Genomic DNA, 24,160 nt, shown 5'->3' with positions numbered 1-24,160 from the left:
ATTTTCGGAACTCTTCCATTGTTCTCGGAATTCCGCTGACGTTTAATAATGCTTCGGAACTCTTGCATAGTTCTAGGAATTCCGCTGATGTTTAAAAATGCTTCGGAACTCTTCCATTGTTCCCGGAATTCTGCTGACGTTTAAAAATGCTTCGGAACTCATCCATTGTTCTCGGAATTCCGCTGAAGTTTAAAAATGCTTCGGAACTCTTCCATTGTTCCTGGAATTCTTCTGAAGTTTAAAAATGCTTCGGAACTCTTCCATTGTTCCTGGAATTCTTCTGAAGTTTAAAAATGCTTCGGAACTCTTCCATTGTTCTCAGAATTCCACTGAAGTTTGAAAATGCTTTGGCTCTCTTCCATTGTTCTCGAAATTCTGCTGACATTTAAAAATGCTTCGGAACTCTTACATTGTTCTCGGAATTCCGCTGATGTTTAAAAATCCTTCGGAACTCTTCCATGGTTCTCGAAATTCGCTAACGTTTAAAAAATTTTCGGAACTCTTCCATTGTTCTCGGAATTCCGCTGACGTTTAATAATGCTTCGGAACTCTTGCATAGTTCTAGGAATTCCGCTGATGTTTAAAAATGCTTCGGAACTCTTCCATTGATCCCGGAATTCTGCTGACGTTTAAAAATGCTTCGGAACTCATCCATTGTTCTCGGAATTCCGCTGAAGTTTAAAAATGCTTCGGAACTCTTCCATTGTTCCCGTAATTCTGCTGATGTTTAAAAATGCTTTGCAACTCTTCCATTGTTCTCGGAATTCTGCTGACATTTAAAAATGCTTCAGAGATCATCCAATGTTTTCGGAATTCCGCTGAAGTTTAAAAATGCTTCGGAACTCTTCCTTAATTCTGGAAATTCTGCTGATGTTTAAAAATGCTTCGGAACACTTCCATTGTTCTCGGAATTCTGCTGAAGTTTAAAAATGCTTTGGAATTCTTCCATTGATCCTGGAATTCTTCTGAAGTTTAAAAATGCTTCGGAACTATTCCATTGTTCTCGGAATTCCGCTGACATTTAAAAATCCTTCGGAACTCTTCCATTGTTCTCAGAATTCCGCTGGCATTTAAAAATGCTTCGGAACTCTTCCATTGTTCACGTAATTCTGCTAAAGTTTAAATTTGCTTCGGAACTCTTCCATTGTTCTCGCAATTGCGCTGAAGTTTAAAAATGCTTCGGAACTCTTCCATTGTTCTCGGAATTCTGCTGACATTTAAAAATGCTTCGGAACTCTTCCATTTTTTTCGGAATTCTGCTGACGTTTAAAAATGCTTCGCAACTCTTGCATTGTTTTCGGAATTTTCACTGAAGTTTAAAAAAGCTTCGGAAGTCTTCTATTGTTCTACAAATTCCGCTGATGTTTAATAATGCTTTGGAACACTTCCATTGTTCCCAGAATTCTGCTGAAGTTTAAAAATGCTTCAGAACTCTTCCATTGTTCTCGGAATTCTTCTGCAGTTTAAAAATGCTTCGGAACTCTTCCATTGTTCACGTAATTCTGCTGAAGTTTAAATTTGCTTGGGAACTCTTCCTTTGTTCTCGGAATTCTGCTGACATTTAATAATGCTTCGGAAGTTTTCCATTGTTCTCGCAATTCTGCTGAAGTTTAAAAATGCTTCGGAGCTCGTCCATTGTTCTCGGAATTTTGCTGATGTTTAATAACGCTTCAGTACTCTTTCTTTGTTCTCGGAATTCCGCTGGCATTTAAAAATGCTTTGGAACGCTTCCATTGTTGTCGGAATTCTGCTGAGTTTTAAAATGCTTCAGAGATCATCCAATGTTTTCGGAAATCCGCTGAAGTTTAAAAATACTTCGGAACACTTCCAATGTTCCAGAATTCCGCTGACGTTTAAAAATTCTTCGCAATTCTTCCATTTTTCCCGGAATTCTGCTGACGTTTAAAAATGCTTCGGAACTCATCCATTGTTCTCGGAATTCCGCTGAAATTTAAAAATGCTTCGGAACTCTACCATTGTACTCGGAATTCTGCTGAAGTTTAAAAATGCTTCGGAACTCTTCCATTGTTCACGTAATTCTGCTAAAGTTTAAATTTGCTTCAGAACTCTTCCATTGTTCTCGCAATTGCGCTGAAGTTTAAAAATGCTTCGGAACTCATCCATTGTTCTCGGAATTCTGCTGAAATTTAAAAATGCTTCGGAACTCTACCATTGTACTCAGAATTCTGCTGAAGTTTAAAAATGCTTCGGAACTCTTCCATTGTTCACGTAATTCTGCTAAAGTTTAAATTTGCTTCAGAACTCTTCCATTGTTCTCGCAATTGCGCTGAAGTTTAAAAATGCTTCGGAACTCTTCCATTGTACTCGGAATTCTGCTGACATTTAAAAATGCTTCGGAACTCTTCCATTTTTTTCGGAATTCTGCTGACGTTTAAAAATGCTTCACAACTCTTGCATTGTTTTCGGAATTTTCACTGAAGTTTAAAAAAGCTTCGGAAGTCTTCTATTGTTCTACAAATTCCGCTGATGTTTAATAATGCTTTGGAACACTTCCATTGTTCCCAGAATTCTGCTGAAGTTTAAAAATGCTTCAGAACTCTTCCATTGTTCACGTAATTCTGCTGAAGTTTAAATTTGCTTGGGAACTCTTCCTTTGTTCTCGGAATTCTGCTGACATTTAATAATGCTTCGGAAGTTTTCCATTGTTCTCGCAATTCCGCTGAAGTTTAAAAATGCTTCGGAGCTCGTCCATTGTTCTCGGAATTTTGCTGATGTTTAAAAATGCTTTGTAACTCTTCCATTGTTTTCGGAATTCTGCTGAAGTTTAAAAATGCTTCGGAACTCTTCCATTGTTCACGTAATTCTGCTAAAGTTTAAATTTGCTTCGGAACTCTTCCATTGTTCTCGCAATTGCGCTGAAGTTTAAAAATGCTTCGGAACTCTTCCATTGTTCTCGGAATTCTGCTGACATTTAAAAATGCTTCGGAACTCTTCCATTTTTTTCGGAATTCTGCTGACGTTTAAAAATGCTTCGCAACTCTTGCATTGTTTTCGGAATTTTCACTGAAGTTTAAAAAAGCTTCGGAAGTCTTCTATTGTTCTACAAATTCCACTGATGTTTAATAATGCTTTGGAACACTTCCATTGTTCCCAGAATTCTGCTGAAGTTTAAAAATGCTTCAGAACTCTTCCATTGTTCACGTAATTCTGCTGAAGTTTAAATTTGCTTGGGAACTCTTCCTTTGTTCTCGGAATTCTGCTGACATTTAATAATGCTTCGGAAGTTTTCCATTGTTCTCGCAATTCCGCTGAAGTTTAAAAATGCTTTGGAGCTCGTCCATTGTTCTCGGAATTTTGCTGATGTTTAAAAATGCTTTGTAACTCTTCCATTGTTTTCGGAATACCGCTGAAGTTTAAAAATGCTTCGGAACTCTTCCATTAATCTGGAAATTCTGCTGATGTTTAAAAATGCTTCGGAATTCTTCCATTGATCCCGGAATTCTTCTGAAGTTTAAAAATGCTTCGGAACTCTTCCATTGTTCTCAGAATTCCACTGGTTTAAAAATTCTTCGGAACTCTTCCATTGTTCTCGGAATTCCGCTGACGTTTAGTAATGCTTCGGAACTCTTGCATAGTTCTAGGAATTCCGCTGATGTTTAAAAATGCTTCGGAACCCTTGCATTGTTCCCGGAATTCTGCTGACGTTTAAAAATGCTTCGGAACTCATACATTGTTCTCGGAATTCCGCTGAAGTTTAAAAATGCTTCGGAACTCTTCCATTGTTCCCGGAATTCTGCTGATGTTTAAAAATGCTTCGGAACTCTTCCATTGTTCTCGGATTTCTGCTGACATGTAAAAATGCTTCGGAACTATTCCATTGTTCCCGGAATTCTTTTGAAGTTTAAAAATGCTTCTGATCTCTTTCATTGTTCAAGGAATTCCACTGATGTTTAAAAATTCTTCGGAACTGTTCCAATGTTCCCGGAATTCTGCTGACATTTAAAAATGCTTCCGAACTCTTTCATTGTTCAAGGAATTCCGCTGACGTTTAAAAATGCTTCGGAACTCTTCCATTGTTCCTGGAATTCTTCTGAAGTTTAAAAATGCTTCGGAACTCTTCCATTGTTCTCAGAATTCCACTGAAGTTTGAAAATGCTTTGGCTCTCTTCCATTGTTCTCGAAATTCTGCTGACATTTAAAAATGCTTCGGAACTCTTACATTGTTCTCGGAATTCCGCTGATGTTTAAAAATCCTTCGGAACTCTTCCATGGTTCTCGAAATTCGCTGACGTTTAAAAATTTTTCGGAACTCTTCCATTGTTCTCGGAATTCCGCTGACGTTTAATAATGCTTCGGAACTCTTGCATAGTTCTAGGAATTCCGCTGATGTTTAAAAATGCTTCGGAACTCTTCCATTGTTCCCGGAATTCTGCTGACGTTTAAAAATGCTTCGGAACTCATCCATTGTTCTCGGAATTCCGCTGAAGTTTAAAAATGCTTCGGAACTCTTCCATTGTTCCCGGAATTCTGCTGATGTTTAAAAATGCTTCGGAACTCTTCCATTGTTCTCGGAATTCTGCTGACATTTAAAAATGCTTCAGAGATCATCCAATGTTTTCGGAATTCCGCTGAAGTTTAAAAATGCTTCGGAACTCTTCCTTAATTCTGGAAATTCTGCTGATGTTTAAAAATGCTTCGGAACACTTCCATTGTTCTCGGAATTCTGCTGAAGTTTAAAAATGCTTTGGAATTCTTCCATTGATCCTGGAATTCTTCTGAAGTTTAAAAATGCTTCGGAACTATTCCATTGTTCTCGGAATTCCGCTGACATTTAAAAATCCTTCGAAACTCTTCCATTGTTCTCAGAATTCCGCTGGCATTTAAAAATGCTTCGGAACTCTTCCATTGTTCTCGGAATTCCACTGGCGTTTAAAAATACTTCAGAACACTTCCATTGTTCTCGGAAATCTGACGAAGTTTTAAAAATGCTTCGGAATTCTTCCATTGTTCTCGGAATTCTGCAGACCTTTAAAAATGCTTCGGAACTCTTCCATTGTTCCAGAATTCCGCTGACGTTTAAAAATTCTTCGCAATTCTTCCATTTTTCCCGGAATTCTGCTGACGTTTAAAAATGCTTCGGAACTCATCCATTGTTCTCGGAATTCCGCTGAAATTTAAAAATGCTTCGGAACTCTACCATTGTACTCGGAATTCTGCTGAAGTTTAAAAATGCTTCGGAACTCTTCCATTGTTCACGTAATTCTGCTAAAGTTTAAATTTGCTTCAGAACTCTTCCATTGTTCTCGCAATTGCGCTGAAGTTTAAAAATGCTTCGGAACTCTTCCATTGTTCTCGGAATTCTGCTGACATTTAAAAATGCTTCGGAACTCTTCCATTTTTTTCGGAATTCTGCTGACGTTTAAAAATGCTTCGCAACTCTTGCATTGTTTTCGGAATTTTCACTGAAGTTTAAAAAAGCTTCGGAAGTCTTCTATTGTTCTACAAATTCCGCTGATGTTTAATAATGCTTTGGAACACTTCCATTGTTCCCAGAATTCTGCTGAAGTTTAAAAATGCTTCAGAACTCTTCCATTGTTCTCGGAATTCTTCTGCAGTTTAAAAATGCTTTGGAACTCTTCCATTGTTCACGTAATTCTGCTGAAGTTTAAATTTGCTTGGGAACTCTTCCTTTGTTCTCGGAATTCTGCTGACATTTAATAATGCTTCGGAAGTTTTCCATTGTTCTCGCAATTCCGCTGAAGTTTAAAAATGCTTCGGAGCTCGTCCATTGTTCTCGGAATTTTGCTGATGTTTAAAAATGCTTTGTAACTCTTCCATTGTTTTCGGAATACCGCTGAAGTTTAAAAATGCTTCGGAACTCTTCCATTAATCTGGAAATTCTGCTGATATTTAAAAATGCTTCGGAACACTTCCATTGTTCTCGGAATTCTGCTGAAGTTTAAAAATGCTTTGGAATTCTTCCATTGATCCCGGAATTCTTCTGAAGTTTAAAAATGCTTCGGAACTCATCCATTGTTCTCAGAATTCCACTGAAGTTTAAAAATTCTTCGGAACTCTTCCATTGTTCTCGGAATTCCGCTGACGTTTAGTAATGCTTCAGAACTCTTGCATAGTTCTAGGAATTCCGCTGATGTTTAAAAATGCTTCGGAACCCTTCCATTGTTCCCGGAATTCTGCTGACGTTTAAAAATGCTTCGGAACTCATACATTGTTCTCGGAATTCCGCTGAAGTTTAAAAATGCTTCGGAACTCTTCCATTGTTCCCGGAATTCTGCTGATGTTTAAAAATGCTTCGGAACTCTTCCATTGTTCTCGGATTTCTGCTGACATGTAAAAATGCTTCGGAACTATTCCATTGTTCCCGGAATTCTTTTGAAGTTTAAAAATGCTTCTGATCTCTTTCATTGTTCAAGGAATTCCACTGATGTTTAAAAATTCTTCGGAACTGTTCCATTGTTCCCGGAATTCTGCTGACATTTAAAAATGCTTCCGAACTCTTTCATTGTTCAAGGAATTCCGCTGAAGTTTAAAATTGCTTCGGAACTCTTCCATTGTTCCCGGAATTCTGCTGATGTTTAAAAATGCTTCGGAACTCTTCCATTGTTCTCGGAATTCTGCTGACATTTAAAAATGCTTCAGAGATCATCCAATGTTTTCGGAATTCCGCTGAAGTTTAAAAATGCTTCGGAACTCTTCCTTTATTCTGGAAATTCTGCTGATGTTTAAAAATGCTTCAGAACCCTTCCATTGTTCTCGGAATTCTGCAGAAGTTTAAAAATGCTTTGAAATTCTTCCATTGATCCTGGAATTCTTCTGAAGTTTAAAAATGCTTCGGAACTCTTCCATTATTCTCAGAATTCCACTGAAGTTTAAAAATGCTTCGGAACTCTTCCATTGTTCCTGGAATTCTTCTGAAGTTTAAAAATGCTTCGGAACTCTTCCATTGTTCTCAGAATTCCACTGAAGTTTGAAAATGCTTTGGCTCTCTTCCATTGTTCTCGAAATTCTGCTGACATTTAAAAATGCTTCGGAACTCTTACATTGTTCTTGGAATTCCGCTGACATTTAAAAATCCTTCGAAACTCTTCCATTGTTCTCAGAATTCCGCTGGCATTTAAAAATGCTTCGGAACTCATCCATTGTTCTCGGAATTCCGCTGGCGTTTAAAAATACTTCAGAACACTTCCATTGTTCTCGGAAATCCGACGAAGTTTTAAAAATGCTTCGGAACTCATTCATTGTTCTTGGATATCCGCTGACGTTTAATAATGCTTCGGAACACTTCCATTTTTCCCGGAATTCCGCTGCAGTTTAAAAATGCTTCCAAACTCTTTCATTGTTCAAGGAATTTTGATGATGTTTAATAACGCTTCAGTACTCTTTCTTTGTTCTCGGAATTCCGCTGGCATTTAAAAATGCTTTGGAACGCTTCCCTTGTTCTCGGAATTCTGCTGACGTTGAATAATGCTTCGGAACTCTTCCATTGTTCTAGGAATTCCACTGACATTTAAAAACGCTTCGGAACTCTACCATTTTTCTCGGAATTCTGCTGAAATTTAAAAATTCATCGGAAATCTTCCATTGTTCTTGCAATTCTGCTGAAGTTTAAAAATGCTTCGGAACTCTTCCATTGTTGTCGGAATTCTGCTGAGTTTTAAAATGCTTCAGAGATCATCCAATGTTTTCGGAAATCCGCTGAAGTTTAAAAATGCTTCGGAACACTTCCAATGTTCTGGAAATTCTGCTGATGTTGAAAAATGCATCGGAATTCTTCCATTGTTCTCGGAATTCTGCAGACGTTTAAAAATGCTTCAGAACTCTTCCATTTTTCCCGGAATTCTGCTGACGTTTAAAAATGCTTCGTAACTCATCTATTGTTCCGGAATTCTGCTGACGTTTAAAAATGCTTCGGAATTCTTCCATTGTTCTCGAAATTCTGCAGACCTTTAAAAATGCTTCGGAACTCTTCCATTGTTCCAGAATTCCGCTGACGTTTAAAAATTCTTCGCAATTCTTCCATTTTTCCCAGAATTCTGCTGACGTTTAAAAATGCTTCGGAACTCATCCATTGTTCTCGGAATTCCGCTGAAATTTAAAAATGCTTCGGAACTCTACCATTGTACTCGGAATTCTGCTGAAGTTTAAAAATGCTTCGGAACTCTTCCATTGTTCACGTAATTCTGCTAAAGTTTAAATTTGCTTCAGAACTCTTCCATTGTTCTCGCAATTGCGCTGAAGTTTAAAAATGCTTCGGAACTCTTCCATTGTTCTCGGAATTCTGCTGACATTTAAAAATGCTTCGGAACTCTTCCATTTTTTTCGGAATTCTGCTGACGTTTAAAAATGCTTCGCAACTCTTGCATTGTTTTCGGAATTTTCACTGAAGTTTAAAAAAGCTTCGGAAGTCTTCGATTGTTCTACAAATTCCGCTGATGTTTAATAATGCTTTGGAACACTTCCATTGTTCCCAGAATTCTGCTGAAGTTTAAAAATGCTTCAGAACTCTTCCATTGTTCTCGGAATTCTTCTGCAGTTTAAAAATGCTTCAGAACTCTTCCATTGTTCTCGGAATTCTTCTGCAGTTTAAAAATGCTTTGGAACACTTCCATTGTTCCCAGAATTCTGCTGAAGTTTAAAAATGCTTCAGAACTCTTCCGTTGTTCACGTAATTCTGCTGAAGTTTAAATTTGCTTGGGAACTCTTCCTTTGTTCTCGGAATTCTGCTGACATTTAATAATGCTTCGGAAGTTTTCCATTGTTCTCGCAATTCCGCTGAAGTTTAAAAATGCTTCGGAGCTCGTCCATTGTTCTCGGAATTTTGCTGATGTTTAAAAATGCTTTGTAACTCTTCCATTGTTTTCGGAATACCGCTGAAGTTTAAAAATGCTTCGGAACTCTTCCATTAATCTGGAAATTCTGCTGATGTTTAAAAATGCTTCGGAACACTTCCATTGTTCTCGGAATTCTGCTGAAGTTTAAAAATGCTTTGGAATTCTTCCATTGATCCTGGAATTCTTCTGAAGTTTAAAAATGCTTCGGAACTCTTCCATTGTTCTCAGAATTCACCTGAAGTTTAAAAATTCTTCGGAACTCTTCCATTGTTCAAGGAATTCCGCTGACGTTTAGTAATGCTTCGGAACTCTTGCATAGTTCTAGGAATTCCGCTGATGTTTAAAAATGCTTCGGAACCCTTCCATTGTTCCCGGACTTCTGCTGACGTTTAAAAATGCTTCGGAACTCATACATTGTTCTCGGAATTCCGCTGAAGTTTAAAAATGCTTCGGAACTCTTCCATTGTTCCCGGAATTCTGCTGATGTTTAAAAATGCTTCAGAACTCTTCCATTGTTCTCGGATTTCTGCTGACATGTAAAAATGCTTCGGAACTATTCCATTGTTCCCGGAATTCTTTTGAAGTTTAAAAATGCTTCTGATCTCTTTCATTGTTCAAGGAATTCCACTGATGTTTAAAAATTCTTCGGAACTGTTCCATTGTTCCCGGAATTCTGCTGACATTTAAAAATGCTTCCGAATTCTTTCATTGTTCAAGGAATTCAGCTGACGTTTAAAAATGCTTCGGAACTCTTCCATTGTTCCTGGAATTCTTCTGAAGTTTAAAAATGCTTCGGAACTCTTCCATTGTTCTCAGAATTCCACTGAAGTTTGAAAATGCTTTGGCTCTCTTCCATTGTTCTCGAAATTCTGCTGACATTTAAAAATGCTTCGGAACTCTTACATTGTTCTCGGAATTCCGCTGATGTTTAAAAATCCTTCGGAACTCTTCCATGGTTCTCGAAATTCGCTGACGTTTAAAAATTTTTCGGAACTCTTCCATTGTTCTCTGAATTCCGCTGACGTTTAATAATGCTTCGGAACTCTTGCATAGTTCTAGGAATTCCGCTGATGTTTAATAATGCTTCGGGACACTTCCATTGTTCCCGGAATACCGCTGACATTTAAAAATGCTTCGGAGTTCATTCTTTGTTCTAGGAATTCTGCTGACGTTTAAAAATGCTTCGGAACTCTTCCATTGTTCCCGGAATTCCGCTGAAGTTTAAAAATGCTTCCAAACTCTTTCATTGCTCAAGGAATTTTCCTGACGTTTAATCATGCTTCAGTACTCTTTCTTTGTTCTCAGAATTCCACTGGCATTTAAAAATGATTTGAAATACTTCCATTGTTCTTGGAATTCCAATGTAGTTTAAAAATGCTTCTGAACTCTTCCATTGTTCTCGGAATTCTGCTGAAGTTTATAAATGCTTTGGAACTCTTCCATTGTTCTCAGAATTCTGGTGAAATTTAAAAATGCTTCAGAACTCTTCCATTGTTCTCGGAATTTTGCTGAAGTTTAAATTTGCTTCGGAACTCTTCCTTTGTTCTCAGAATTATGCTGACATTTAATAATGCTTCGGAACTCTTCCATTGTTCTCGCAAATCCGCTGATGTTAAAAAATGCTTCGGAACTCTTCCATTGTTCTCGTAATTCTGCTGAAGTTTAAAAATGCTTTGGAACTCTTCCATTAATCCCGGAATTCTTCTGAAGTTTAAAAATGCTTCGGAACTATTCCATTGTTCTCGGAATTCCGCTGACATTTAAAAATCCTTCGGAACTCTTCCATTGTTCTCAGTATTCCGCTGGCATTTAAAAATGCTTCGGAACTCTTCCATTGTTCTCGGAATTCCGCTGGCGTTTAAAAATACTTCAGAACACTTCCATTGTTCTCGGAAATCCGACGAAGTTTTAAAAATGCTTTGGAACTCTTCCATTGTACTCGGAATTCCGCTGACATTTAAAAATGCTTCGGAACTCATCCATTGTTCTTGGATATCCGCTGACGTTTAATAATGCTTCGGAACACTTCCATTTTTCCCGGAATTCCGCTGCAGTTTAAAAATGCTTCCAAACTCTTTCATTGTTCAAGGAATTTTGATGATGTTTAATAACGCTTCAGTACTCTTTCTTTGTTCTCGGAATTCCGCTGGCATTTAAAAATGCTTTGGAACGCTTCCCTTGTTCTTGGAATTCTGCTGACGTTGAATAATGCTTCGGAACTCTTCCATTGTTCTAGGAATTCCACTGACGTTTAAAAATGCTTCGGAACTCTACCATTTTTCTCGGAATTCTGCTGAAATTTAAAAATTCATCGGAAATCTTCCATTGTTCTTGCAATTCTGCTGAAGTTTAAAAATGCTTCGGAACTCTTCCATTGTTGTCGGAATTCTGCTGAGTTTTAAAATGCTTCAGAGATCATCCAATGTTTTCGGAAATCCGCTGAAGTTTAAAAATGCTTCGGAACACTTCCAATGTTCTGGAAATTCTGCTGATGTTGAAAAATGCTTCGGAATTCTTCCATTGTTCTCGGAATTCTGCAGACGTTTAAAAATGCTTCGGAACTCTTCCATTTTTCCCGGAATTCTGCTGACGTTTAAAAATGCTTCGTAACTCATCTATTGTTCCGGAATTCTGCTGACGTTTAAAAATGCTTCGGAATTCTTCCATTGTTCTCGGAATTCTGCAGACCTTTAAAAATGCTTCGGAACTCTTCCATTGTTCCAGAATTCCGCTGACGTTTAAAAATTCTTCGCAATACTTCCATTTTTCCCGGAATTCTGCTGACGTTTAAAAATGCTTCGGAACTCATCCATTGTTCTCGGAATTCCGCTGAAATTTAAAAATGCTTCGGAACTCTACCATTGTACTCGGAATTCTGCTGAAGTTTAAAAATGCTTCGGAACTCTTCCATTGTTCACGTAATTCTGCTAAAGTTTAAATTTGCTTCAGAACTCTTCCATTGTTCTCGCAATTGCGCTGAAGTTTAAAAATGCTTCGGAACTCTTCCATTGTTCTCGGAATTCTGCTGACATTTAAAAATGCTTCGGAACTCTTCCATTTTTTTCGGAATTCTGCTGACGTTTAAAAATGCTTCGCAACTCTTGCATTGTTTTCGGAATTTTCACTGAAGTTTAAAAAAGCTTCGGAAGTCTTCTATTGTTCTACAAATTCCGCTGATGTTTAATAATGCTTTGGAACACTTCCATTGTTCCCAGAATTCTGCTGAAGTTTAAAAATGCTTCAGAACTCTTCCATTGTTCTCGGAATTCTTCTGCAGTTTAAAAATGCTTTGGAACTCTTCCATTGTTCACGTAATTCTGCTGAAGTTTAAATTTGCTTGGGAACTCTTCCTTTGTTCTCGAAATTCTGCTGACATTTAATAATGCTTCGGAAGTTTTCCATTGTTCTCGCAATTCCGCTGAAGTTTAAAAATGCTTCGGAGCTCGTCCATTGTTCTCGGAATTTTGCTGATGTTTAAAAATGCTTTGTAACTCTTCCATTGTTTTCGGAATACCGCTGAAGTTTAAAAATGCTTCGGAACTCTTCCATTAATCTGGAAATTCTGCTGATATTTAAAAATGCTTCGGAACACTTCCATTGTTCTCGGAATTCTGCTGAAGTTTAAAAATGCTTTGGAATTCTTCCATTGATCCCGGAATTCTTCTGAAGTTTAAAAATGCTTCGGAACTCATCCATTGTTCTCAGAATTCCACTGAAGTTTAAAAATTCTTCGGAACTCTTCCATTGTTCTCGGAATTCCGCTGACGTTTAGTAATGCTTCAGAACTCTTGCATAGTTCTAGGAATTCCGCTGATGTTTAAAAATGCTTCGGAACCCTTCCATTGTTCCTGGAATTCTGCTGACGTTTAAAAATGCTTCGGAACTCATACATTGTTCTCGGAATTCCGCTGAAGTTTAAAAATGCTTCGGAACTCTTCCATTGTTCCCGGAATTCTGCTGATGTTTAAAAATGCTTCGGAACTCTTCCATTGTTCTCGGATTTCTGCTGACATGTAAAAATGCTTCGGAACTATTCCATTGTTCCCGGAATTCTTTTGAAGTTTAAAAATGCTTCTCATCTCTTTCATTGTTCAAGGAATTCCACTGATGTTTAAAAATTCTTCGGAACTGTTCCATTGTTCCCGGAATTCTGCTGATGTTTAAAAATGCTTCGGAACTCTTCCATTGTTCCCGGAATTCTGCTGACATTTAAAAATGCTTCCGAACTCTTTCATTGTTCAAGGAATTCCGCTGAAGTTTAAAAATGCTTCGGAACTCTTCCATTGTTCCCGGAATTCTGCTGATGTTTAAAAATGCTTCGGAACTCTTCCATTGTTCTCGGAATTCTGCTGACATTTAAAAATGCTTCAGAGATCATCCAATGTTTTCGGAATTCCGCTGAAGTTTAAAAATGCTTCGGAACTCTTCCTTTATTCTGGAAATTCTGCTGATGTTTAAAAATGCTTCAGAACCCTTCCATTGTTCTCGGAATTCTGCAGAAGTTTAAAAATGCTTTGGAATTCTTCCATTGATCCTGGAATTCTTCTGAAGTTTAAAAATGCTTCGGAACTCTTCCATTATTCTCAGAATTCCACTGAAGTTTAAAAATGCTTCGGAACTCTTCCATTGTTCCTGGAATTCTTCTGAAGTTTAAAAATGCTTCGGAACTCTTCCATTGTTCTCAGAATTCCACTGAAGTTTGAAAATGCTTTGGCTCTCTTCCATTGTTCTCGAAATTCTGCTGACATTTAAAAATGCTTCGGAACTCTTACATTGTTCTCGGAATTCCGCTGACATTTAAAAATCCTTCGAAACTCTTCCATTGTTCTCAGAATTCCGCTGGCATTTAAAAATGCTTCGGAACTCATCCATTGTTCTCGGAATTCCGCTGGCGTTTAAAAATACTTCAGAACACTTCCATTGTTCTCGGAAATCCGACGAAGTTTTAAAAATGCTTCGGAACTCATCCATTGTTCTTGGATATCCGCTGACGTTTAATAATGCTTCGGAACACTTCCATTTTTCCCGGAATTCCGCTGCAGTTTAAAAATGCTTCCAAACTCTTTCATTGTTCAAGGAATTTTGATGATGTTTAATAACGCTTCAGTACTCTTTCTTTGTTCTCGGAATTCCGCTGGCATTTAAAAATGCTTTGGAACGCTTCCCTTGTTCTCGGAATTCTGCTGACGTTGAATAATGCTTCGGAACTCTTCCATTGTTCTAGGAATTCCACTGACGTTTAAAAATGCTTCGGAACTCTACCATTTTTCTCGGAATTCTGCTGAAATTTAAAAATTCATCGGAAATCTTCCATTGTTCTTGCAATTCTGCTGAAGTTTAAAAATGCTTCGGAACTCTTCCATTGTTGTCGGAATTCTGCTGAGTTTTAAAATGCTTCAGAGATCATCCAATGTTTTCGGAAATCCGCTGAAGTTTAAAAATGCTTCGGAACACTTCCAATGTTCTGGAAATTCTGCTGATGTTGAAAAATGCATCGGAATTCTTCCATTGTTCTCGGAATTCTTCAGACGTTTAAAAATGCTTCGGAACTCTTCCATTTTTCCCGGAATTCTGCTGACGTTTAAAAATGCTTCGTAACTCATCTATTGTTCCGGAATTCTGCTGACGTTTAAAAATGCTTCGGAATTCTTCCATTGTTCTCGAAATTCTGCAGACCTTTAAAAATGCTTCGGAACTCTTCCATTGTTCCAGAATTCCGCTGACGTTTAAAAATTCTTCGCATTTCTTCCATTTTTCCCGGAATTCTGCTGACGTTTAAAAATGCTTCGGAACTCATCCATTGTTCTCGGAATTCCGCTGAAATTTAAAAATGCTTTGGAACTCTACCATTGTACTCGGAATTCTGCTGAAGTTTAAAAATGCTTCGAAACTCTTCCATTGTTCACGTAATTCTGCTAAAGTTTAAATTTGCTTCAGAACTCTTCCATTGTTCTCGCAATTGCGCTGAAGTTTAAAAATGCTTCGGAACTCTTCCATTGTTCTCGGAATTCTGCTGACATTTAAAAATGCTTCGGAACTCTTCCATTTTTTTCGGAATTCTGCTGACGTTTAAAAATGCTTCGCAACTCTTGCATTGTTTTCGGAATTTTCACTGAAGTTTAAAAAAGCTTCGGAAGTCTTCTATTGTTCTACAAATTCCGCTGATGTTTAATAATGCTTTGGAACACTTCCATTGTTCCCAGAATTCTGCTGAAGTTTAAAAATGCTTCAGAACTCTTCCATTGTTCTCGGAATTCTTCTGCAGTTTAAAAATGCTTCGGAACTCTTCCATTGTTCTCGGAATTCTTCTGCAGTTTAAAAATGCTTTGGAACACTTCCATTGTTCCCAGAATTCTGCTGAAGTTTAAAAATGCTTCAGAACTCTTCCATTGTTCACGTAATTCTGCTGAAGTTTAAATTTGCTTGGGAACTCTTCCTTTGTTCTCGGAATTCTGCTGACATTTAATAATGCTTCGGAAGTTTTCCATTGTTCTCGCAATTCCGCTGAAGTTTAAAAATGCTTCGGAGCTCGTCCATTGTTCTCGGAATTTTGCTGATGTTTAAAAATGCTTTGTAACTCTTCCATTGTTTTCGGAATACCGCTGAAGTTTAAAAATGCTTCGGAACTCTTCCATTAATCTGGAAATTCTGCTGATGTTTAAAAATGCTTCGGAACACTTCCATTGTTCTCGGAATTCTGCTGAAGTTTAAAAATGCTTTGGAATTCTTCCATTGATCCTGGAATTCTTCTGAAGTTTAAGAATGCTTCGGAACTCTTCCATTGTTCTCAGAATTCACCTGAAGTTTAAAAATTCTTCGGAACTCTTCCATTGTTCTCGGAATTCCGCTGACGTTTAGTAATGCTTCGGAACTCTTGCATAGTTCTAGGAATTCCGCTGATGTTTAAAAATGCTTCGGAACCCTTCCATTGTTCCCGGACTTCTGCTGACGTTTAAAAATGCTTCGGAACTCATACATTGTTCTCGGAATTCCGCTGAAGTTTAAAAATGCTTCGGAACTCTTCCATTGTTCCCGGAATTCTGCTGATGTTTAAAAATGCTTCGGAACTCTTCCATTGTTCTCGGATTTCTGCTGACATGTAAAAATGCTTCGGAACTATTCCATTGTTCCCGGAATTCTTTTGAAGTTTAAAAATGCTTCTGATCTCTTTCATTGTTCAAGGAATTCCACTGATGTTTAAAAATTCTTCGGAACTGTTCCATTGTTCCCGGAATTCTGCTGACATTTAAAAATGCTTCCGAATTCTTTCATTGTTCAAGGAATTCCGCTGACGTTTAAAAATGCTTCGGAACTCTTCCATTGTTCCTGGAATTCTTCTGAAGTTTAAAAATGCTTCGGAACTCTTCCATTGTTCTCAGAATTCCACTGAAGTTTGAAAATGCTTTGGCTCTCTTCCATTTTTCTCGAAATTCTGCTGACATTTAAAAATGCTTCGGAACTCTTACATTGTTCTCGGAATTCCGCTGATGATTAAAAATCCTTCGGAACTCTTCCATGGTTCTCGAAATTCGCTGACGTTTAAAAATTTTTCGGAACTCTTCCATTGTTCTCTGAATTCCGCAGATGTTTAATAATGCTTCGGAACTCTTGCATAGTTCTAGGAATTCCGCTGATGTTTAATAATGCTTCGGGACACTTCCATTGTTCCCGGAATACCGCTGACATTTAAAAATGCTTCGGAGTTCATTCTTTGTTCTAGGAATTCTGCTGACGTTTAAAAATGCTTCGGAACTCTTCCATTGTTCCCGGAATTCCGCTGAAGTTTAAAAATGCTTCCAAACTCTTTCATTGCTCAAGGAATTTTCCTGACGTTTAATCATGCTTCAGTACTCTTTCTTTGTTCTCAGAATTCCACTGGCATTTAAAAATGATTTGAAATACTTCCATTGTTCTTGGAATTCCAATGTAGTTTAAAAATGCTTCTGAACTCTTCCATTGTTCTCGGAATTCTGCTGAAGTTTATAAATGCTTTGGAACTCTTCCATTGTTCTCAGAATTCTGGTGAAATTTAAAAATGCTTCAGAACTCTTCCATTGTTCTCGGAATTTTGCTGAAGTTTAAATTTGCTTCGGAACTCTTCCTTTGTTCTCAGAATTATGCTGACATTTAATAATGCTTCGGAACTCTTCCATTGTTCTCGCAAATCCGCTGATGTTAAAAAATGCTTCGGAACTCTTCCATTGTTCTCGTAATTCTGCTGAAGTTTAAAAATGCTTTGGAACTCTTCCATTAATCCCGGAATTCTTCTGAAGTTTAAAAATGCTTCGGAACTATTCCATTGTTCTCGGAATTCCGCTGACATTTAAAAATCCTTCGGAACTCTTCCATTGTTCTCAGTATTCCGCTGGCATTTAAAAATGCTTCGGAACTCTTCCATTGTTCTCGGAATTCCGCTGGCGTTTAAAAATACTTCAGAACACTTCCATTGTTCTCGGAAATCCGACGAAGTTTTAAAAATGCTTTGGAACTCTTCCATTGTACTCGGAATTCCGCTGACATTTAAAAATGCTTCGGAACTCATCCATTGTTCTTGGATATCCGCTGACGTTTAATAATGCTTCGGAACACTTCCATTTTTCCCGGAATTCCGCTGCAGTTTAAAAATGCTTCCAAACTCTTTCATTGTTCAAGGAATTTTGATGATGTTTAATAACGCTTCAGTACTCTTTCTTTGTTCTCGGAATTCCGCTGGCATTTAAAAATGCTTTGGAACGCTTCCCTTGTTCTTGGAATTCTGCTGACGTTGAATAATGCTTCGGAACTCTTCCATTGTTCTAGGAATTCCACTGATGTTTAAAAATGCTTCGGAACTCTACCATTTTTCTCGGAATTCTGCTGAAGTTTAAAAATGCTTTGGAACTCTTCCATTGTTCTTGGAATTCTGCTGAAATTTAAAAATTCATCGGAACTCTTCCATTGTTGTCGGAATTCTGCTGACGTTTTAAAATGCTTCAGAGATCATCCAATGTTTTCGGAAATCCGCTGAAGTTTAAAAATGCTTCGGAACACTTCCAATGTTCTGGAAATTCTGCTGATGTTGAAAAATGCTTCGGAATTCTTCCATTGTTCTCGGAATTCTGCAGACGTTTAAAAATGCTTCGGAACTCTTCCATTTTTCCCGGAATTCTGCTGACGTTTAAAAATGCTTCGTAACTCATCTATTGTTCCGGAATTCTGCTGACGTTTAAAAATGCATCGGAATTCTTCCATTGTTCTCGGAATTCTGCAGACCTTTAAAAATGCTTTGGAACTCTTCCATTGTTCCCAGAATTCCGCTGACGTTTAAAAATTCTTCGCAATTCTTCCATTTTTCCCGGAATTCTGCTGACGTTTAAAAATGCTTCGGAACTCATCCATTGTTCTCGGAATTCCGCTGAAATTTAAAAATGCTTCGGAACTCTACCATTGTACTCGGAATTCTGCTGAAGTTTAAAAATGCTTCGGAACTCTTCCATTGTTCACGTAATTCTGCTAAAGTTTAAATTTGCTTCGGAACTCTTCCATTGTTCTCGCAATTGCGCTGAAGTTTAAAAATGCTTCGGAACTCTTCCATTGTTCTCGGAATTCTGCTGACATTTAAAAATGCTTCGGAACTCTTCCATTTTTTTCGGAATTCTGCTGACGTTTAAAAATGCTTCGCAACTCTTGCATTGTTTTCGGAATTTTCACTGAAGTTTAAAAAAGCTTCGGAAGTCTTCTATTGTTCAACAAATTCCACTGATGTTTAATAATGCTTTGGAACACTTCCATTGTTCCCAGAATTCTGCTGAAGGTTAAAAATGCTTCAGAACTCTTCCATTGTTCTCGGAATTCTTCTGCAGTTTAAAAATGCTTCGGAACTCTTCCATTGTTCACGTAATTCTGCTGAAGTTTAAATTTGCTTGGGAACTCTTCCTTTGTTCTCGGAATTCTGCTGACATTTAATAATGCTTCGGAAGTTTTCCATTGTTCTCGCAATTCCGCTGAAGTTTAAAAATGCTTCGGAGCTCGTCCATTGTTCTCGGAATTTTGCTGATGTTTAAAAATGCTTTGTAACTCTTCCATTGTTTTCGGAATACCGCTGAAGTTTAAAAATGCTTCGGAACTCTTCCATTAATCTGGAAATTCTGCTGATGTTTAAAAATGCTTCGGAATTCTTCCATTGATCCCGGAATTCTTCTGAAGTTTAAAAATGCTTCGGAACTCTACCATTGTTCTCAGAATTCCACTGAAGTTTAAAAATTCTTCGGAACTCTTCCATTGTTCTCGGAATTCCGCTGACGTTTAGTAATGCTTCGGAACTCTTGCATAGTTCTAGGAATTCCGCTGATGTTTAAAAATGCTTCGGAACCCTTCCATTGTTCCCGGAATTCTGCTGACGTTTAAAAATGCTTCGGAACTCATACATTGTTCTCGGAATTCCGCTGAAGTTTAAAAATGCTTCGGAACTCTTCCATTGTTCCCGGAATTCTGCTGATGTTTAAAAATGCTTCAGAACTCTTCCATTGTTCTCGGATTTCTGCTGACATGTAAAAATGCTTCGGAACTATTCCATTGTTCCCGGAATTCTTTTGAAGTTTAAAAATGCTTCTGATCTCTTTCATTGTTCAAGGAATTCCACTGATGTTTAAAAATTCTTCGGAACTGTTCCATTGTTCCCGGAATTCTGCTGACATTTAAAAATGCTTCCGAACTCTTTCATTGTTCAAGGAATTCCGCTGACGTTTAAAAATGCTTCGGAACTCTTCCATTGTTCCTGGAATTCTTCTGAAGTTTAAAAATGCTTCGGAACTCTTCCATTGTTCTCAGAATTCCACTGAAGTTTGAAAATGCTTTGGCTCTCTTCCATTGTTCTCGAAATTCTGCTGACATTTAAAAATGCTTCGGAACTCTTACATTGTTCTCGGAATTCCGCTGATGTTTAAAAATCCTTCGGAACTCTTCCATGGTTCTCGAAATTCGCTGACGTTTAAAAATTTTTCGGAACTCTTCCATTGTTCTCGGAATTCCGCTGACGTTTAATAATGCTTCGGAACTCTTGCATAGTTCTAGGAATTCCGCTGATGTTTAAAAATGCTTCGGAACTCTTCCATTGTTCCCGGAATTCTGCTGACGTTTAAAAATGCTTCGGAACTCATCCATTGTTCTCGGAATTCCGCTGAAGTTTAAAAATGCTTCGGAACTCTTCCATTGTTCCCGGAATTCTGCTGATGTTTAAAAATGCTTCGGAACTCTTCCATTGTTCTCGGAATTCTGCTGACATTTAAAAATGCTTCAGAGATCATCCAATGTTTTCGGAATTCCGCTGAAGTTTAAAAATGCTTCGGAACTCTTCCTTAATTCTGGAAATTCTGCTGATGTTTAAAAATGCTTCGGAACACTTCCATTGTTCTCGGAATTCTGCTGAAGTTTAAAAATGCTTTGGAATTCTTCCATTGATCCTGGAATTCTTCTGAAGTTTAAAAATGCTTCGGAACTATTCCATTGTTCTCGGAATTCCGCTGACATTTAAAAATCCTTCGAAACTCTTCCATTGTTCTCAGAATTCCGCTGGCATTTAAAAATGCTTCGGAACTCTTCCATTGTTCTCGGAATTCCGCTGGCGTTTAAAAATACTTCAGAACACTTCCATTGTTCTCGGAAATCCGACGAAGTTTTAAAAATGCTTCGGAACTCATCCATTGTTCTTGGATATCCGCTGACGTTTAATAATGCTTCGGAACACTTCCATTTTTCCCGGAATTCCGCTGCAGTTTAAAAATGCTTCCAAACTCTTTCATTGTTCAAGGAATTTTGATGATGTTTAATAACGCTTCAGTACTCTTTCTTTGTTCTCGGAATTCCGCTGGCATTTAAAAATGCTTTGGAACGCTTCCCTTGTTCTCGGAATTCTGCTGACGTTGAATAATGCTTCGGAACTCTTCCATTGTTCTAGGAATTCCACTGACGTTTAAAAATGCTTCGGAACTCTACCATTTTTCTCGGAATTCTGCTGAAATTTAAAAATTCATCGGAAATCTTCCATTGTTCTTGCAATTCTGCTGAAGTTTAAAAATGCTTCGGAACTCTTCCATTGTTGTCGGAATTCTGCTGAGTTTTAAAATGCTTCAGAGATCATCCAATGTTTTCGGAAATCCGCTGAAGTTTAAAAATGCTTCGGAACACTTCCAATGTTCTGGAAATTCTGCTGATGTTGAAAAATGCTTCGGAATTCTTCCATTGTTCTCGGAATTCTGCAGACGTTTAAAAATGCTTCGGAACTCTTCCATTTTTCCCGGAATTCTGCTGACGTTTAAAAATGCTTCGTAACTCATCTATTGTTCCGGAATTCTGCTGACGTTTAAAAATGCTTCGGAATTCTTCCATTGTTCTCGGAATTCTGCAGACCTTTAAAAATGCTTCGGAACTCTTCCATTGTTCCAGAATTCCGCTGACGTTTAAAAATTCTTCGCAATTCTTCCATTTTTCCCGGAATTCTGCTGACGTTTAAAAATGCTTCGGAACTCATCCATTGTTCTCGGAATTCCGCTGAAATTTAAAAATGCTTCGGAACTCTACCATTGTACTCGGAATTCTGCTGAAGTTTAAAAATGCTTCGGAACTCTTCCATTGTTCACGTAATTCTGCTAAAGTTTAAATTTGCTTCAGAACTCTTCCATTGTTCTCGCAATTGCGCTGAAGTTTAAAAATGCTTCGGAACTCTTCCATTGTTCTCGGAATTCTGCTGACATTTAAAAATGCTTCGGAACTCTTCCATTTTTTTCGGAATTCTGCTGACGTTTAAAAATGCTTCGCAACTCTTGCATTGTTTTCGGAATTTTCACTGAAGTTTAAAAAAGCTTCGGAAGTCTTCTATTGTTCTACAAATTCCGCTGATGTTTAATAATGCTTTGGAACACTTCCATTGTTCCCAGAATTCTGCTGAAGTTTAAAAATGCTTCAGAACTCTTCCATTGTTCTCGGAATTCTTCTGCAGTTTAAAAATGCTTTGGAACTCTTCCATTGTTCACGTAATTCTGCTGAAGTTTAAATTTGCTTGGGAACTCTTCCTTTGTTCTCGGAATTCTGCTGACATTTAATAATGCTTCGGAAGTTTTCCATTGTTCTCGCAATTCCGCTGAAGTTTAAAAATGCTTCGGAGCTCGTCCATTGTTCTCGGAATTTTGCTGATGTTTAAAAATGCTTTGTAACTCTTCCATTGTTTTCGGAATACCGCTGAAGTTTAAAAATGCTTCGGAACTCTTCCATTAATCTGGAAATTCTGCTGATATTTAAAAATGCTTCGGAACACTTCCATTGTTCTCGGAATTCTGCTGAAGTTTAAAAATGCTTTGGAATTCTTCCATTGATCCCGGAATTCTTCTGAAGTTTAAAAATGCTTCGGAACTCATCCATTGTTCTCAGAATTCCACTGAAGTTTAAAAATTCTTCGGAACTCTTCCATTGTTCTCGGAATTCCGCTGACGTTTAGTAATGCTTCAGAACTCTTGCATAGTTCTAGGAATTCCGCTGATGTTTAAAAATGCTTCGGAACCCTTCCATTGTTCCTGGAATTCTGCTGACGTTTAAAAATGCTTCGGAACTCATACATTGTTCTCGGAATTCCGCTGAAGTTTAAAAATGCTTCGGAACTCTTCCATTGTTCCCGGAATTCTGCTGATGTTTAAAAATGCTTCGGAACTCTTCCATTGTTCTCGGATTTCTGCTGACATGTAAAAATGCTTCGGAACTATTCCATTGTTCCCGGAATTCTTTTGAAGTTTAAAAATGCTTCTGATCTCTTTCATTGTTCAAGGAATTCCACTGATGTTTAAAAATTCTTCGGAACTGTTCCATTGTTCCCGGAATTCTGCTGACATTTAAAAATGCTTCCGAACTCTTTCATTGTTCAAGGAATTCCGCTGAAGTTTAAAAATGCTTCGGAACTCTTCCATTGTTCCCGGAATTCTGCTGATGTTTAAAAATGCTTCGGAACTCTTCCATTGTTCTCGGAATTCTGCTGACATTTAAAAATGCTTCAGAGATCATCCAATGTTTTCGGAATTCCGCTGAAGTTTAAAAATGCTGCGGAACTCTTCCTTTATTCTGGAAATTCTGCTGATGTTTAAAAATGCTTCAGAACCCTTCCATTGTTCTCGGAATTCTGCAGAAGTTTAAAAATGCTTTGGAATTCTTCCATTGATCCTGGAATTCTTCTGAAGTTTAAAAATGCTTCGGAACTCTTCCATTATTCTCAGAATTCCACTGAAGTTTAAAAATGCTTCGGAACTCTTCCATTGTTCCTGGAATTCTTCTGAAGTTTAAAAATGCTTCGGAACTCTTCCATTGTTCTCGAAATTCTGCTGACATTTAAAAATGCTTCGGAACTCTTACATTGTTCTCGGAATTCCGCTGACATTTAAAAATCCTTCGAAACTCTTCCATTGTTCTCAGAATTCCGCTGGCATTTAAAAATGCTTCGGAACTCATCCATTGTTCTCGGAATTCCGCTGGCGTTTAAAAATACTTCAGAACACTTCCATTGTTCTCGGAAATCCGACGAAGTTTTAAAAATGCTTCGGAACTCATCCATTGTTCTTGGATATCCGCTGACGTTTAATAATGCTTCGGAACACTTCCATTTTTCCCGGAATTCCGCTGCAGTTTAAAAATGCTTCCAAACTCTTTCATTGTTCAAGGAATTTTGATGATGTTTAATAACGCTTCAGTACTCTTTCTTTGTTCTCGGAATTCCGCTGGCATTTAAAAATGCTTTGGAACGCTTCCCTTGTTCTCGGAATTCTGCTGACGTTGAATAATGCTTCGGAACTCTTCCATTGTTCTAGGAATTCCACTGACGTTTAAAAATGCTTCGGTACTCTACCATTTTTCTCGGAATTCTGCTGAAATTTAAAAATTCATCGGAAATCTTCCATTGTTCTTGCAATTCTGCTGAAGTTTAAAAATGCTTCGGAACTCTTCCATTGTTGTCGGAATTCTGCTGAGTTTTAAAATGCTTCAGAGATCATCCAATGTTTTCGGAAATCCGCTGAAGTTTAAAAATGCTTCGGAACACTTCCAATGTTCTGGAAATTCTGCTGATGTTGAAAAATGCATCGGAATTCTTCCATTGTTCTCGGAATTCTGCAGACGTTTAAAAATGCTTCGGAACTCTTCCATTTTTCCCGGAATTCTGCTGACGTTTAAAAATGCTTCGTAACTCATCTATTGTTCCGGAATTCTGCTGACGTTTAAAAATGCTTCGGAATTCTTCCATTGTTCTCGAAATTCTGCAGACCTTTAAAAATGCTTCGGAACTCTTCCATTGTTCCAGAATTCCGCTGACGTTTAAAAATTCTTCGCATTTC

Source organism: Phyllobates terribilis, unplaced genomic scaffold (genome assembly GCF_046119375.1).
Source record: "Phyllobates terribilis strain yellow unplaced genomic scaffold, ASM4611937v1 Scaffold_2__4_contigs__length_985480577, whole genome shotgun sequence".
Taxonomy (NCBI): domain Eukaryota; kingdom Metazoa; phylum Chordata; class Amphibia; order Anura; family Dendrobatidae; genus Phyllobates; species Phyllobates terribilis.
The sequence above is the reverse complement of the archived record's forward strand: the minus strand, read 5'-3'. Positions refer to the sequence as shown.